Below are 12290 nucleotides of genomic sequence, written 5' to 3' on the forward strand. Positions count from 1 at the left end.
AGCTTTGATTGTCGGTAGTGTTATCAATGATATTGCTAATAAAATTTCTCTCTTTAAATCCATAAATTCTTTTGTTTTCTCTTCTTCTATATCTCGCCATCTGGGGTAGATTTCCCCTCCATTTAATTCCTCTTTCAGTATTCCACCCTTTCCCTTTTCAGAGACAAACCAATCACCATAAATATCAGCCATTTTAATTTCTTTATATTCATTTTCCTCTTTGATTTTTAGGATTTTAACCACCACTTTTTCCATTTGATTAACATATTCAACTTCTTCATCATATTTTGCTGTTAGGTGCACTAAGACTTTCAACTTCTTCTCTATCGTCTCACATGTATCTGATAATTTCTGTATTTCTGAGAGTATCTTTTTCAAACTTAAAACTTCTTTCTGCTGTTGAAATTGTGCCATTATCACTGCTGCTCTTGCTTAGAAGGTTTTAACAGGATTAAGCATAGATTCACAATAACATTTCACCTTTCTCTGGTTAAAAATATACTTCAAAGGAACATCTGTGTGCTTTTCTTCTTATCACTCTCTATAAACAAGCTATGAGACCTTGAAGTGCCAAGCCAGGATAATCAGTGAAAAAAAGTGTTTCGTTTCCAATACACAAACCTCCAGCTTCCGAGTAGCAGTGTTACAATGTTACAATTTCTTTGTTTCTTTTTGTATCTTTTTCGTATTTCAAGTTTTAAAAAAGGGCCAATTCTTAAATGAGTTAGAAAAACACCCACAGTAATGAAAAAAGGAGAATTTTAGTCCATAGATTACAGAGAATAGTAAAAGAAAAAAAAATAGAAGAAAGAAACTTAATCCATTCATTTTAAAATGCTTGTATAAATTCCATCCGTGAAGATGGCATTTAAAAAGTAAGATAACCCACTGTCCAAAACCAGTCCAAATTTAATTCCGCCACTTATTTCTTCTGTTTTCCAATTTAAATTAATTTTTAGGTTTTTTTATAGGCAGTCACTTTTAAAACAGTAAAAATTCCTCACCAGCTGGAAACACTTTCTCTTTCCATATCCTTCCATTTTGGATCTGCCCTGACTTTAACAGCCAAATGGCTGGATTTTTTGTCACCGGCTTGAAGAACCTCTCTTGGATCAATCAGGGACTTTGCAATATCCCTGAGATCAGCAAGACGTGTTCTTCCTGTTCGCCATCTCTGCGGGACGGTTTAGGTCCGTTTGGACCACCCAGTGGCAAAAGTATTGACTGCGATCTCAGAGCATTGAGATTGAATGTCGTGTCGTCACAACTTCGGCTCCTCCCTCCAACTATAACATTTTTTATGTCATTTTAAAGTTTTATGTCATTTATCTACTCAAAAGGTGAACCAGAATGATGTAAATAAGAGGAAAAGAGGTAAGCAAGAGGTCTCCATATAACCACAATTATCCCTAATTACCACTGATATATCTTATGGTAAGTTCAATAGTGAGATCTATCATTCTTCCTGACAAAATATGAAGCACTTTATTCCAACATTGGTGTCATCAGAATACATGGTTTCCTATGCCAGGAAATGCAGCTTTGTTCCAAACCACAAACTTTGAACAACAATGTAGATAAGAAGTTCTATAAAAAGAAATGATGACCGGAACATAGATGGGAGTTGATAAAAGTCAAGACGGTGGACAGTAGACATAGTGCAATCACTATGTAATTGCAATTCCACTATTTTTACTCGTGACATTCATAGCACGTTAAAAAGGGGAGGAGTTTTGATTACACAGTTGACCACCTAATCTTGACGTTTTTGACCCCCCCCTTCCCTAAACATCTCTAAATGGTTTATATGGTTAATATAAAACCATAGATAGATGATAGATATATGATAGATAGATAGATAGATAGATAGATAGATAGATAGATAGATAGATAGATAGATAGACAGACAGACAGACAGACAGACAGACAGACAGACAGACAGACAGACAGATTACATATTCTATTATCAAATGTGGTGTTTGAATATTCAGAACAATATTTTTTTATTTATTACACTTAGCCTTTATGATTTTTATAAATAACTCAAAGCAATTAATATATTCAACACACCTTCCCCCCTCCTATTTCCTCCACAACAAAACCCTGTGAGGTGGATTGAGCTGAGAGAGAGTGACTGGCCCAAGGTCACCCATACCTATAGCAGGATTAGAACTCACAGTCTCCCATTTTGTAGCCTGGTCTCTCAGATTTCTATATCTATATCTCACATCCATAGCTATCTGCTTACACACTTATACTGTATAGTATCTGTTTGTGTGTGTATGTACACACACACTCACACACACATCCTACATAAAAGTATAGGACCAAGAAATTCTACTTCATTTGTCATATTAGTGCTGAGACTGGGTTACTGTATCCCATTTATGATTTTCAGTGTTACTGACATGTTAACAGCCAGAGGTCTGTTCATTCAAAGAACAAGAAAGGCAGGAGTGGATAGAAATGTTTCTCATCTACTGCAAAATCTGCTGTAGGTTCTTTAAAGTCAATCACCAGATAATTTTTAAGCTTCAATTGCTTAATAGTAGAACCAAAAAAGTGCCATCCTGACTATTTTGTACTACTATACTGAAGGGAAGAAAGCTGAGAGATGGGATAATTTGGATATTTATTAGATTTTGTAGGAGATTGTCATGGAGAAAAACTGTCTACGTGGTTGCTGAAATGAAATAGTTATAAAGCTCAGTTCACTCTTTCAAATTTGGGTTTTTTTTAAAAAAAACTTAAAATTGCACATTGTACTGGTATATACATTACAGCAATAGATTGTACAGTGCTGTTTACAAAATTAAAATTCTGAGAAACCTGAGGTCTGCCCAACATACTAAATATGCATTTTTATATCATATATTAGTTTTTCCCGACATTTCAAATAATTAATACATATTTACCTATGTTCTTCTATATTGATTTTTAAACTAATCTTCCATCAGCTATTTCCAAATACCTCCTTTTCAGCTCATTAGTGTAGAGTTTTGACTTTGCCTTTCTCTGTCTCTATTAAGCATATCACCCTTGCTTTTACTGTCTGGCATAATTTGATTCCTCTGACTGATTCTTTCTGGATGATGAATTCTGACATTAAGACTGATTCATTTATCAGCTTGATTATTATCTAATTTATATCAACTAAATCTAATAGTCCTCATCCTGCAAAGGGGTGTACATGGAATCATGACGAATTAATGATTGACTCATAAAAAAAAATACAAAAGCAATCTAAACCTGACAATGGGTCAACCAGTGATAGGTACATTAGCATTCAGAAATTCTAATCCTTTCAAATATATTATTTGCTTTATGTTCCAGATCATCCTCTCCTATTATTTTTACATCCCCCAATGCCAAAGTTTGTTGCCAATAACTTTTGGTTATTATGTGTGGGATAAACTGTCCCAAAACAAGTATTCCATAGAGTTCCTTAATACCCAGAATCTTTCCAGTTATATTTGATAATGTTTTCCCTTATGGGAATTTTATTCCAAGAATAGAAAATCAAATCTGCTTTGGATGATATATAAATAACATATTAATATACAGAAATAGCACATAGACTTGCATACCACTTCATAGTGCTTTACAGACTCTCTAGTGGTTTGCAGAGTCAGTCTATTGCCCCCAACAATCTGGGTCATTTTACCAACTTCGGAAGGATGGACAGCTACTCAACCTTGAGCCAATCAGAATCTAACTGCTGGCAATCAGCAGAATTAGCCTGCACTTCTTCATTTTAACCACTGTGCTACCACGGCTCCTATATGTGACCCAGGCATACAATTTTACTAATTTACATTTTCCCTATCTTTATCATTTCAGTACATTACAAATGCTCTATTTTCCATTTCCTATGTGCCTCTCTTATGCTATTACCAAACCCTGAAAAACTCTCATTCCATTTCAAAAGTTTTTTTTTTCATTGTAATAATGACTGCATTTTTCTCATCCTTCACCCTAGTCATTTAATCAGCTCATTGTGAGATTTTCTATAATGTGCTTCTAATGAGAGCTCCATTAATTTAGAAAGCTTGGCTCTCCTAAAAGTTTCAATACCTCTGTCAAGTAGAAGAGTGTTCTGAAAATGAAAGGTGAAAGAGAAAGGTAGAAAATGCTGCTACATTACTTAAATGAAGCTACCTTATGTAAATACATTAAAAGCAGAGGTGGAGCAGATGTATGTTATAGCAAAAATGCATAGATGATCTCAGATGTGAAGAGTTTTTATAGAAACAACATGATTTATGAAGGTATCTTCATACACAATAAGAATAAATAGATAAGAAGTTGCCCAGGATTTCAAGTAAGGAAAAAGAGGATTCTGCTTCTAATTCATAGGTTCTCACCTCTATGGAAATAGGCATTTATCCTTCAAAAATCATACAATGTCTGATTTTATGTGCTTTTCCGTTCTTGGCAGTTTCCTTAGTCTATCTACTCCTTTAATATAGTGATTCTGTTGCAAATACATACATTCCACTCTTTATTTTTTATCATTTTTACATTGTCCTGTCAAGTCCTTTCCATGCCTTTCAATGGAATCTAATTTCTTCATATGATATGCCAACGTTTTCTAAATGCATTTTTTTTCTAATCCTACACATTTTCTTTCCAACCTCTGTTTTAACCACCAGAATCATATTTTTATTTTTCCTCTACCATTTCTGGCTGGCAATTTTTCAAGAACAGTTTTATCTGTATATCTGCAAATATGTCAGGCATATATTGTTTCAGGATTGTTATTCAATTATACTAGTTTATATCTTGTTACACATGTATCTGCTTCTTGTAATCCACCTGCAGTATTTTACTCTACCCTTTTTAAAGATAAGTAAAATATGTCCTTAAAGAGATACTTAAAGAGTTACCTTATAAGTGAGATAAGTGGCATATAAATTTAATAAATAAAAAAAATCATTACAAACTTCATTACAACTTTATTAAAAGGTTTAATTTTCTTCTTTCATCTATGTCTCTCTACTGTATGTATACATTAAAGGGTGTGTGTATGTGTGTATGTATGTATATATATATGTGTGTATGTATGTATGTGTATATGTGTATGTATGTGTATATGTGTATGTATGTGTATGTGTGTATGTATGTGTGTATGTATGTATGTATGTATGTATGGAGAGAGAGAGAGAGAGAGAGAGAGAGAGAGAGAGAGAGAGAGAGAGAGAGAGAGAGAGAGAGAGAGAGAGAGAATAAATGTGAGCATAATGCTCAAGAAAGCAAAAGACTGAATATGTCATTTCCTAGAAAATTTTCAATGACAAATGCAACATGTAAAATATTACAAAATCTCCATAGATAGTGAAAAACCTACATCGTCCATGTTTTCACTCATTCAATTAGCACTCTATTGCCTAGCTTTCCTATCACATTCCTTATATCTGCTTTGCAGAATTCTTATATGTGGCCTACTGTTCTTCAGTACTTCATCACTTTATTAAAATTGAGTCTGTCCTACTCTATTTTATGATATTAATGAAAAATTAAATTACAAGAAAACCTAATTAAAATGTTTAAAAAAAATGAAAATGCCTGGGAACTTACACATTTACCAGCTGATTTCAAGGAGAAAGTAGTTACTGCTTTTATTTGCCTGTATATATTAGTTTTGCTTTCCTTTTTTAAAAATACTGCTATTTATTATTTTATATGTGTAATTAAACAAAGCACTGGAGTTAAGAATGCTTTATTCAGGAAACAACTTCTTTTTCCTTCTTCTTCTTCTTTATCTATTATTTCCAGGAGAACTGCCAATGAAATCTCATTTCCATCAGACAACAAGCTTTTTTTTTCCTGTTGCAATTCAAGCAGGGGACTACTAAAGCAAACAGAATAAGGCTCATCAAAAGGTTGGAAGGCAGAATGCAAAGCCCTCTCAGATTCAGATATCAAAATGGCTCATAATATCAGTGCTTTACAAACAGAGCTTGAGTACACCTGAGTTGCATAGTGGTAGAAGAAAGCTTTAGTCTAAATTTAAATTTCATTGTAGGCTTCACTGGCTTGATGTAAGCCCTGTGTTTAAGATCCAGGTTTCTAATATTGTCAGGGGGAAAACCTGATTATGAGCATAGCTGCACTTAATAACAATTGAACAGTCAGCACACCACAAGAAGTCTTGCTTTAGGATTCAGAGGTTTATTAGAATTTAAAGCATGATAAAACATAAAAACACTTATCACATTGCAATGAGGGTCAATCTGACAACCAGTCAAGGGAATGGCTTGAAACAGATTGACAACCTCCCACCACTCATCCTAGTCCTTTTATACCTGAAAACCACAAAGCCACATGACTTTCTGGAATTTGCCACTCTGCCATAGCAACAGGGGCAGTTGCTAGCTCCTTCAGCCTAAATGTCACAACATAACTATTTTTATTTATGGGACCAACTTAAGTTCCTCTTTTCCTACAATCTTAGCCCACCACATTGTGCAGCTAAGCAGCTATCCTGCTTCCAAGGTACAATTCCCACATACTCAGGAGCACAAGCTCACCACACAGGCATCCACGATTTTTCATAATGTAATCAATGCTGACCGTTGTGCTGGGTCTGCGACCCCCAGACCCTCACAAATATGCTTATCTTTTTATTACAAGCACAATAATGTAGCCAAAGCATCTTTCATTGTTCTTTTGAGTACTGCAGTCAGGTATATTCATGTTGATGGTGGATCCAGCCCAGTTCCCCCAAGGTAACTTGCAACACCAGGAACTGGATAGCTGCAGCATCAGTAGCAGGAATTTGTAAGCTTGCCACAATGTTACTTTCTCTTACTGGTTTTTTTTAATGTATTTAATGTGAAGCATTAATCCTTCTTTCCTTCCTTCCCTCCCTCCCTCCCCACTCCCTCCTTTCCTCCCTCCCTGACCAAACAATGGCTCAAAGACAAAGATACTGTCCCACACAGGTGACTGTATTCCACACAATAAACAATTCAACTAATCAAAAACATTCTTCTCTTTTAATGTGGTCATTCTGTTGATAATCCATTCAGAACCAGGCACTGTACTTCTATAACAAAAGGTAATGTGAAAAAATAAATCCTATCCTGAAGAGAATTCAAACAGTACTTCCTTCTCATTCACAGCTGAATGTGAACTGTCTATGCACATTTTAAGGTTCCTTTTTTGAGCAACCCTTCATCATGAAGCTAGCCAATAAAAGATTACTATAGTCCTATTGATCTTTTTCATTTTGTGCTAAAGCAAAATAAAGATCAGTCAGTTTATTGCAGGGGATAATAAAATGAGAGGCCACAATTATGCAGAAACAATGACCTTAATTTTATCTACCCTAAACTCAATTTTAATTTACATTATTTCAGTTCTATATTACTAATGAGAACAAAGCACTTAACTTACACAGGTCATTTAGGAGCTGAAATTCTGACCAAATTAAATATATTGAGGTAGCTATTTACAATCAAATGAAGTGTTAACTTTCCTTTTGGAGGTACACTATATCCTTGAACTATATTGTATTTTTGCTACATTACAAAATAACAAATGTTTTTGGAGAGAAGTAGCATGAAACAATAGTACCTCATAGAATCATGATTCACTAAATAAAATTTAAAAACAAAAACATTTTTTGCTGGATAATTTTGAGCAAGCATAAGATTCTACTTATTACTACTTGTGTTGTATTGCTATTTGTGTTGTTGTATTGCTAAATTACTTGTGCTGATGCAATCACTGCCACATAAAGCATGCAACTCTTGTATAAGAATCTCATATAATTCTAACTAAAAATGTATATTTCTCTTCCAGAATAACCAGGACGATGAATCTCTGCTAAAGACAAACAAACACACACACACAAAGCAGCATTAACTGGATAGAAACAATATTACAATAATATAAAAATGAATGATACAACCTACCATTTTCTATTCCTCTAATACCAAGAGAGTAGTTTGTACTCATTTCGTGCAAAAAATATATTTCTGCCTTCTATGAATCTGATTTCAAATTTTTAGGTAAATGGATTCCTGAAAATTATAAGAAAGAAGCAATTTTCATATGACATTTTTGCCATCAGATGTGATTTTTAAAGCCATTAAATGTGATCTTTTAAAGATTTACTTTATCTTCCCACATGTATGCCCCACCTTATGTACAGGTTCAAAAGATTTCCTTATTTCAGAAACACTCTTCCTTCTTCTCTTACTCACAATAGTATTTTCAGCAATATCATCTTCTTTCTGACAATGTTTTATCAATTGATTTATTTATATAAGCACCAGATAAGTTTACTGCAATCCTGTCAATAACACAGAATGAAACATGAATTTGATCAGAAACAGCCAGTGCAATGGATTCAATAGATACATCAATCTTGGTCCTTCATTATTAGACCTATAGATTTTTACAATTCAGTCTTATCTGTGGATGTGTACACTATAACAAAGCATGAGCTCTCTTTTCTTCATTCTGCTGCATATCCGTTGACATAATTGTTATATCTTGTTCCAAGCAAGCCAAATCCTACACTTCCTGCAATTCTCATACATGAACTTTGAAATCTCAGAAGGCCTCCTATTTCCCAAGAAGAGACATAACTGATGGGTAGGAAAGCAGGCCTAGATGAATATACCACAATTTGCAAAACAATCCTGCTTTTGTTGTTTGCAGAACAGCCATACAATGGGTCTTTTAAGATACAAGAAGAAATAGAGAGGAAAAAAACATTCAAGCAATTGAGGAAATCTCCCCCCAAAATAAATAAAATGCACATCATTAAGAAGTATCCACACTACCACCTTGTGGAATTTTCTTGTAAGAACACCTGCTTTTTCCCATCACCTCCCCCACCCAAAAGTAGAAAAGTTTCTATTATATATAGTATTTTCCTATTTTTCTACATAGTATTTTCTTAATTTCATACAAATACACCACACACTATACATAGATGTCCTGAGAAGACAAAGACTTTCAGAATCTTATACATGCCTACAGGTCAGACAATTAATGGGCCCTTTTGTTGAAATAGCTAACTTTTCCAACCCTACATTTTGAAAGTTAAAATTAACCAGGCACTGAATTTCTCCCAGTAGTCCAAAAATCTTTCTAGCAAAACAAAACTCAAGAAATAACATCTCTTAGTAACTGAACTAGCAACCGAGCAGCAACTCAAGATTAGAATGGCTAGAACAAGAATTCAGAAGAATGTTTACCTCATATCTTCATGATGTTGCTTAATCTCCTATTCAAAGCCTAAAATAGATATTCTTAACTTTCAGACATCTTGCAGCTAGCTAGGTTACAATTCAGGCAAAGTCTATCAAGCAGGGCCATGGAACTATGGTGATAAAAGGGTACCCTATGGACTGTGGAGTGACGTTCAATTGACTTTATCCTTGGGTCATAGTTTCAACATTGACAGCTGTGATTACTAGGGAAATGGTTGAAAATTGTGATTAAGTAAATGGAAAAGCAATTTGGGGTGGGGAGGCATTTTGTAAAGTGTAAACACTGAAATTAGGCATTTGGACATTGGTGAAGAATAAAGAATATTGTCCATCATTGGAAAAGCTAGATAATTTTACCTGACAAGTTGGACCTGGTATGGCGTGAGGGACAAGACAGCTGCAGCTGCTCAACCTTTCCACAGCATGTGAGTGCCAAAGAGTTAGCAGCCTGTACTGGCGACCTGGCAGCATCTGGAACTTTCAAGCCCCTGCAGTGATTTGGGGGTGGGGAAAGGAGATGAAGCCATCTCTCTTTCCCTCACCCCCACCCCAAATTAGGGTCATCCTTTCCTTAAACATCGTCCTAGGCCTCGGAAGCTGGGAAAGGGGCCCCGAGGGCAAGATGGCAGTTTTGCAAAGGATGAGAAAGGGAGGAAACTAACATGTTAGGCTGCCGATCTTATGACCCCCTTCACGGGTGGCTGCAGAAGGGACAGTTCATCATTCACAACGCCCTGCAGACCAAAAGGGAGGGGTGCATAGGAAAAGGAAGGCAGCTGCAGTGCAGTGAAGAAGGAAGAGGTGGACGAAAAGGGTAGAAGCAGCCCTGATGTCGGGCATTAAAGGGCAGGCGGTTCGATCACTTGAGTCTTAGTTCTAGGTTTGCTAACTTTCCACTGGAGAGCCGAGCCTTAGCAACGTTGATCAACCATTCCAGCCCAGAGCGGAGTTTTCTTCCTCCCCCTCCCCACCACGAGAAGGTACAGAGAATTGAAACGGAGAAAGACCCACTTTTGGGCATACGGCGGATCTAGCAATCCTATTGCCCCCCCCACCTCCACCCCCGCAAAGACGCTCCAGCTTCCCCCTCCCGTTCCCCTTTTCAAAGCTATTTCCGTTGTTTTTCCCATTTAACTCAGCTTCTCTTTTCAGATAAACAAGTAATAAATAAGGAGGAAACCCACCCCGAATGCCAGTCCGTAAATCACGTGTGTTTTCTCATCTATTAAAAAGAAAAAGAACACCGAGCAGCCTCCGGAGATGGGGGGGGGGAGGAGGACCCGCTTAATGGCTCCAGAGAGCCCCTAATCCCTCCCAATTCTAGCGGGGGAGGGCTAAAGCAACGCTCCGGCCGCTTGTTTTGCATCTCCCCCCCCCCACCTCCATTCCCGCTCGGTTCCCAAGAACAACCCCTGAGGTCCAGCTTCCCTGCATAATCTCCGTGAAGCGGCGGTACTTTCCCTCTCCTTCTCCCCCCCCCCCTCTCTCTGCCCTCCGTACTGCAGATATCAACCCCCCCACCCCCCGCACTGGCTTTATTTCTCCGAGAGGCAGAACTACTTTGTAAACATCTCACATAGAGCCCCGAGCTTCGCCAAAGAGCTGACTGCAGCAAAGTGGTCCCCCACCTTTCAAATCAGGGTCCAGAATGTGTGGATGCCCAAGTGTGGGCGACTGTGGGTGCGTGCGTGCAAAGAGAGGGCGGTGTGTGTGTGTGTGTGTGCGTGTGCGGGGGGGATGAAATCTTCTAACGGCGGTGGCGGCGGTGGGAAGAGGAGGGCGAGAGAAGAGGAGGAAAAGAAAAGAGAAAGTCTTTGCCCCCACCCCATCCCCCATACGAAGGTGGCAAAGCGGCGGGGGGCGGGGGGGCGCAAAAATGACTGCAGCAAAGCAATACCTCTATGGAGTATCGGCTGCAAACCAAAAAACAAGAAGGGGGGAGAGAAAGCAAAGACTTCCAGATGCACCTACCTTTACCGAAAGAACTGCGGTTCTACACGGAACAGGACCTTCCAGCGGATTTCTTCCCGGCGACAGAAATTTGGTCGGAATCTCACGCCGACGGAATGAGCGGAGTTCGGCGTCTCTCCCCCCCACCCATCCCCTTTCCGTGCCCGTGAAATCCAACCCGAAGGATCGTTGCTCGTCCGGAGGAATGCAACAGCCCCCTCGGAAGCAGAGAAAGGGGGGGTGGGGGTGGGGGTGGGGAAGAGCGGCGATCAAACAAACAACAACGCGCACCCACGCACCCCGCAAAACCTGGCCTCCACCCCGGGCTTGGAATAACCCGGTGCCAATGACCTACATTAAAAGGAGAAAATTCAGCACAAGCCGCGCGGGAAGAAGGCGAGTTGGGTCTCTGAGTAAAGAGCTGGGATCGCCGATGCGGGGAGACAGCGGTAGGGAGGAGGGAGGGAGAGCGCGCGAGAGACTGCTCGGCTAGGAGAAGCGAGATTGAGCAGGGAGAGGGTCCAGGCTGTACCAGTCTCTCTCCTTCTGCTATTGGACCAAACTGAATGAAATTTACAAAGCCAGCAGCCAATAGATCTCCTCAGTCTGGCCCATCGCTACAGAAACCAGATCGACATCTACAAGCCAAGGCGAAAAGCTTCTCATCCTCAACCCAAACCAGCTGGAAGAGAATTAGCCGGGGTTAATGTCTGGAGGGCTGAACAGGTGGGCATTTGTACACAGGCTGAAACGGAAAGCTAAAGAAAAGCACCTGTTACTGCCCTGGAACATCTCTTGCTTCACTCGCGCGCGCCCACACACCCTTAACCCATTAGGGCTACTTCAAAAATGGTCTCTTCCACAGCAGCAATGACTGCCGGCTAATAAACTTGCTCAAACACTAAGCCGTTCTTGAACCGGGGAACAGAATTGTGAAAGATCATGCTGTTCTATGAGCGGCATCTTCGGCATTTCAAGGAGGCATCGTTGGAATCACTGGAGGTTGATTGTGGGACTATAATATAGGTGCTTTGTCGTTGATCCGTGTCCCCACCCATTACTTTGACATTGTGTCTTGCTTTTCTCCTATGCCACACCTCACAAAATGGGAAG

The 12290-nt window shown here is 38.7% G+C and overlaps 1 protein-coding gene across 2 annotated transcripts in view; it reads right to left on the bottom strand.

Annotated features, from left to right (window-relative positions):
• Positions 1 to 11850, bottom strand: part of NLGN4X (neuroligin 4 X-linked) — a 204168-nt gene extending 192318 nt beyond the window's left edge. For both annotated transcript variants that reach the window (XM_081946794.1, XM_081946792.1), the window contains exon 1: positions 11199 to 11850. The gene's annotated coding sequence lies outside the window, so the exon portion shown is untranslated. The remainder of the gene's footprint in view (positions 1 to 11198) is intronic.
• Between the last annotated feature and the right edge of the window lie 440 nt (positions 11851 to 12290).

The sequence above is a fragment of the Natrix helvetica genome (assembly GCF_964273705.1).
Source record: "Natrix helvetica genome assembly, chromosome: 3".
NCBI lineage: Eukaryota > Metazoa > Chordata > Lepidosauria > Squamata > Natricidae > Natrix > Natrix helvetica.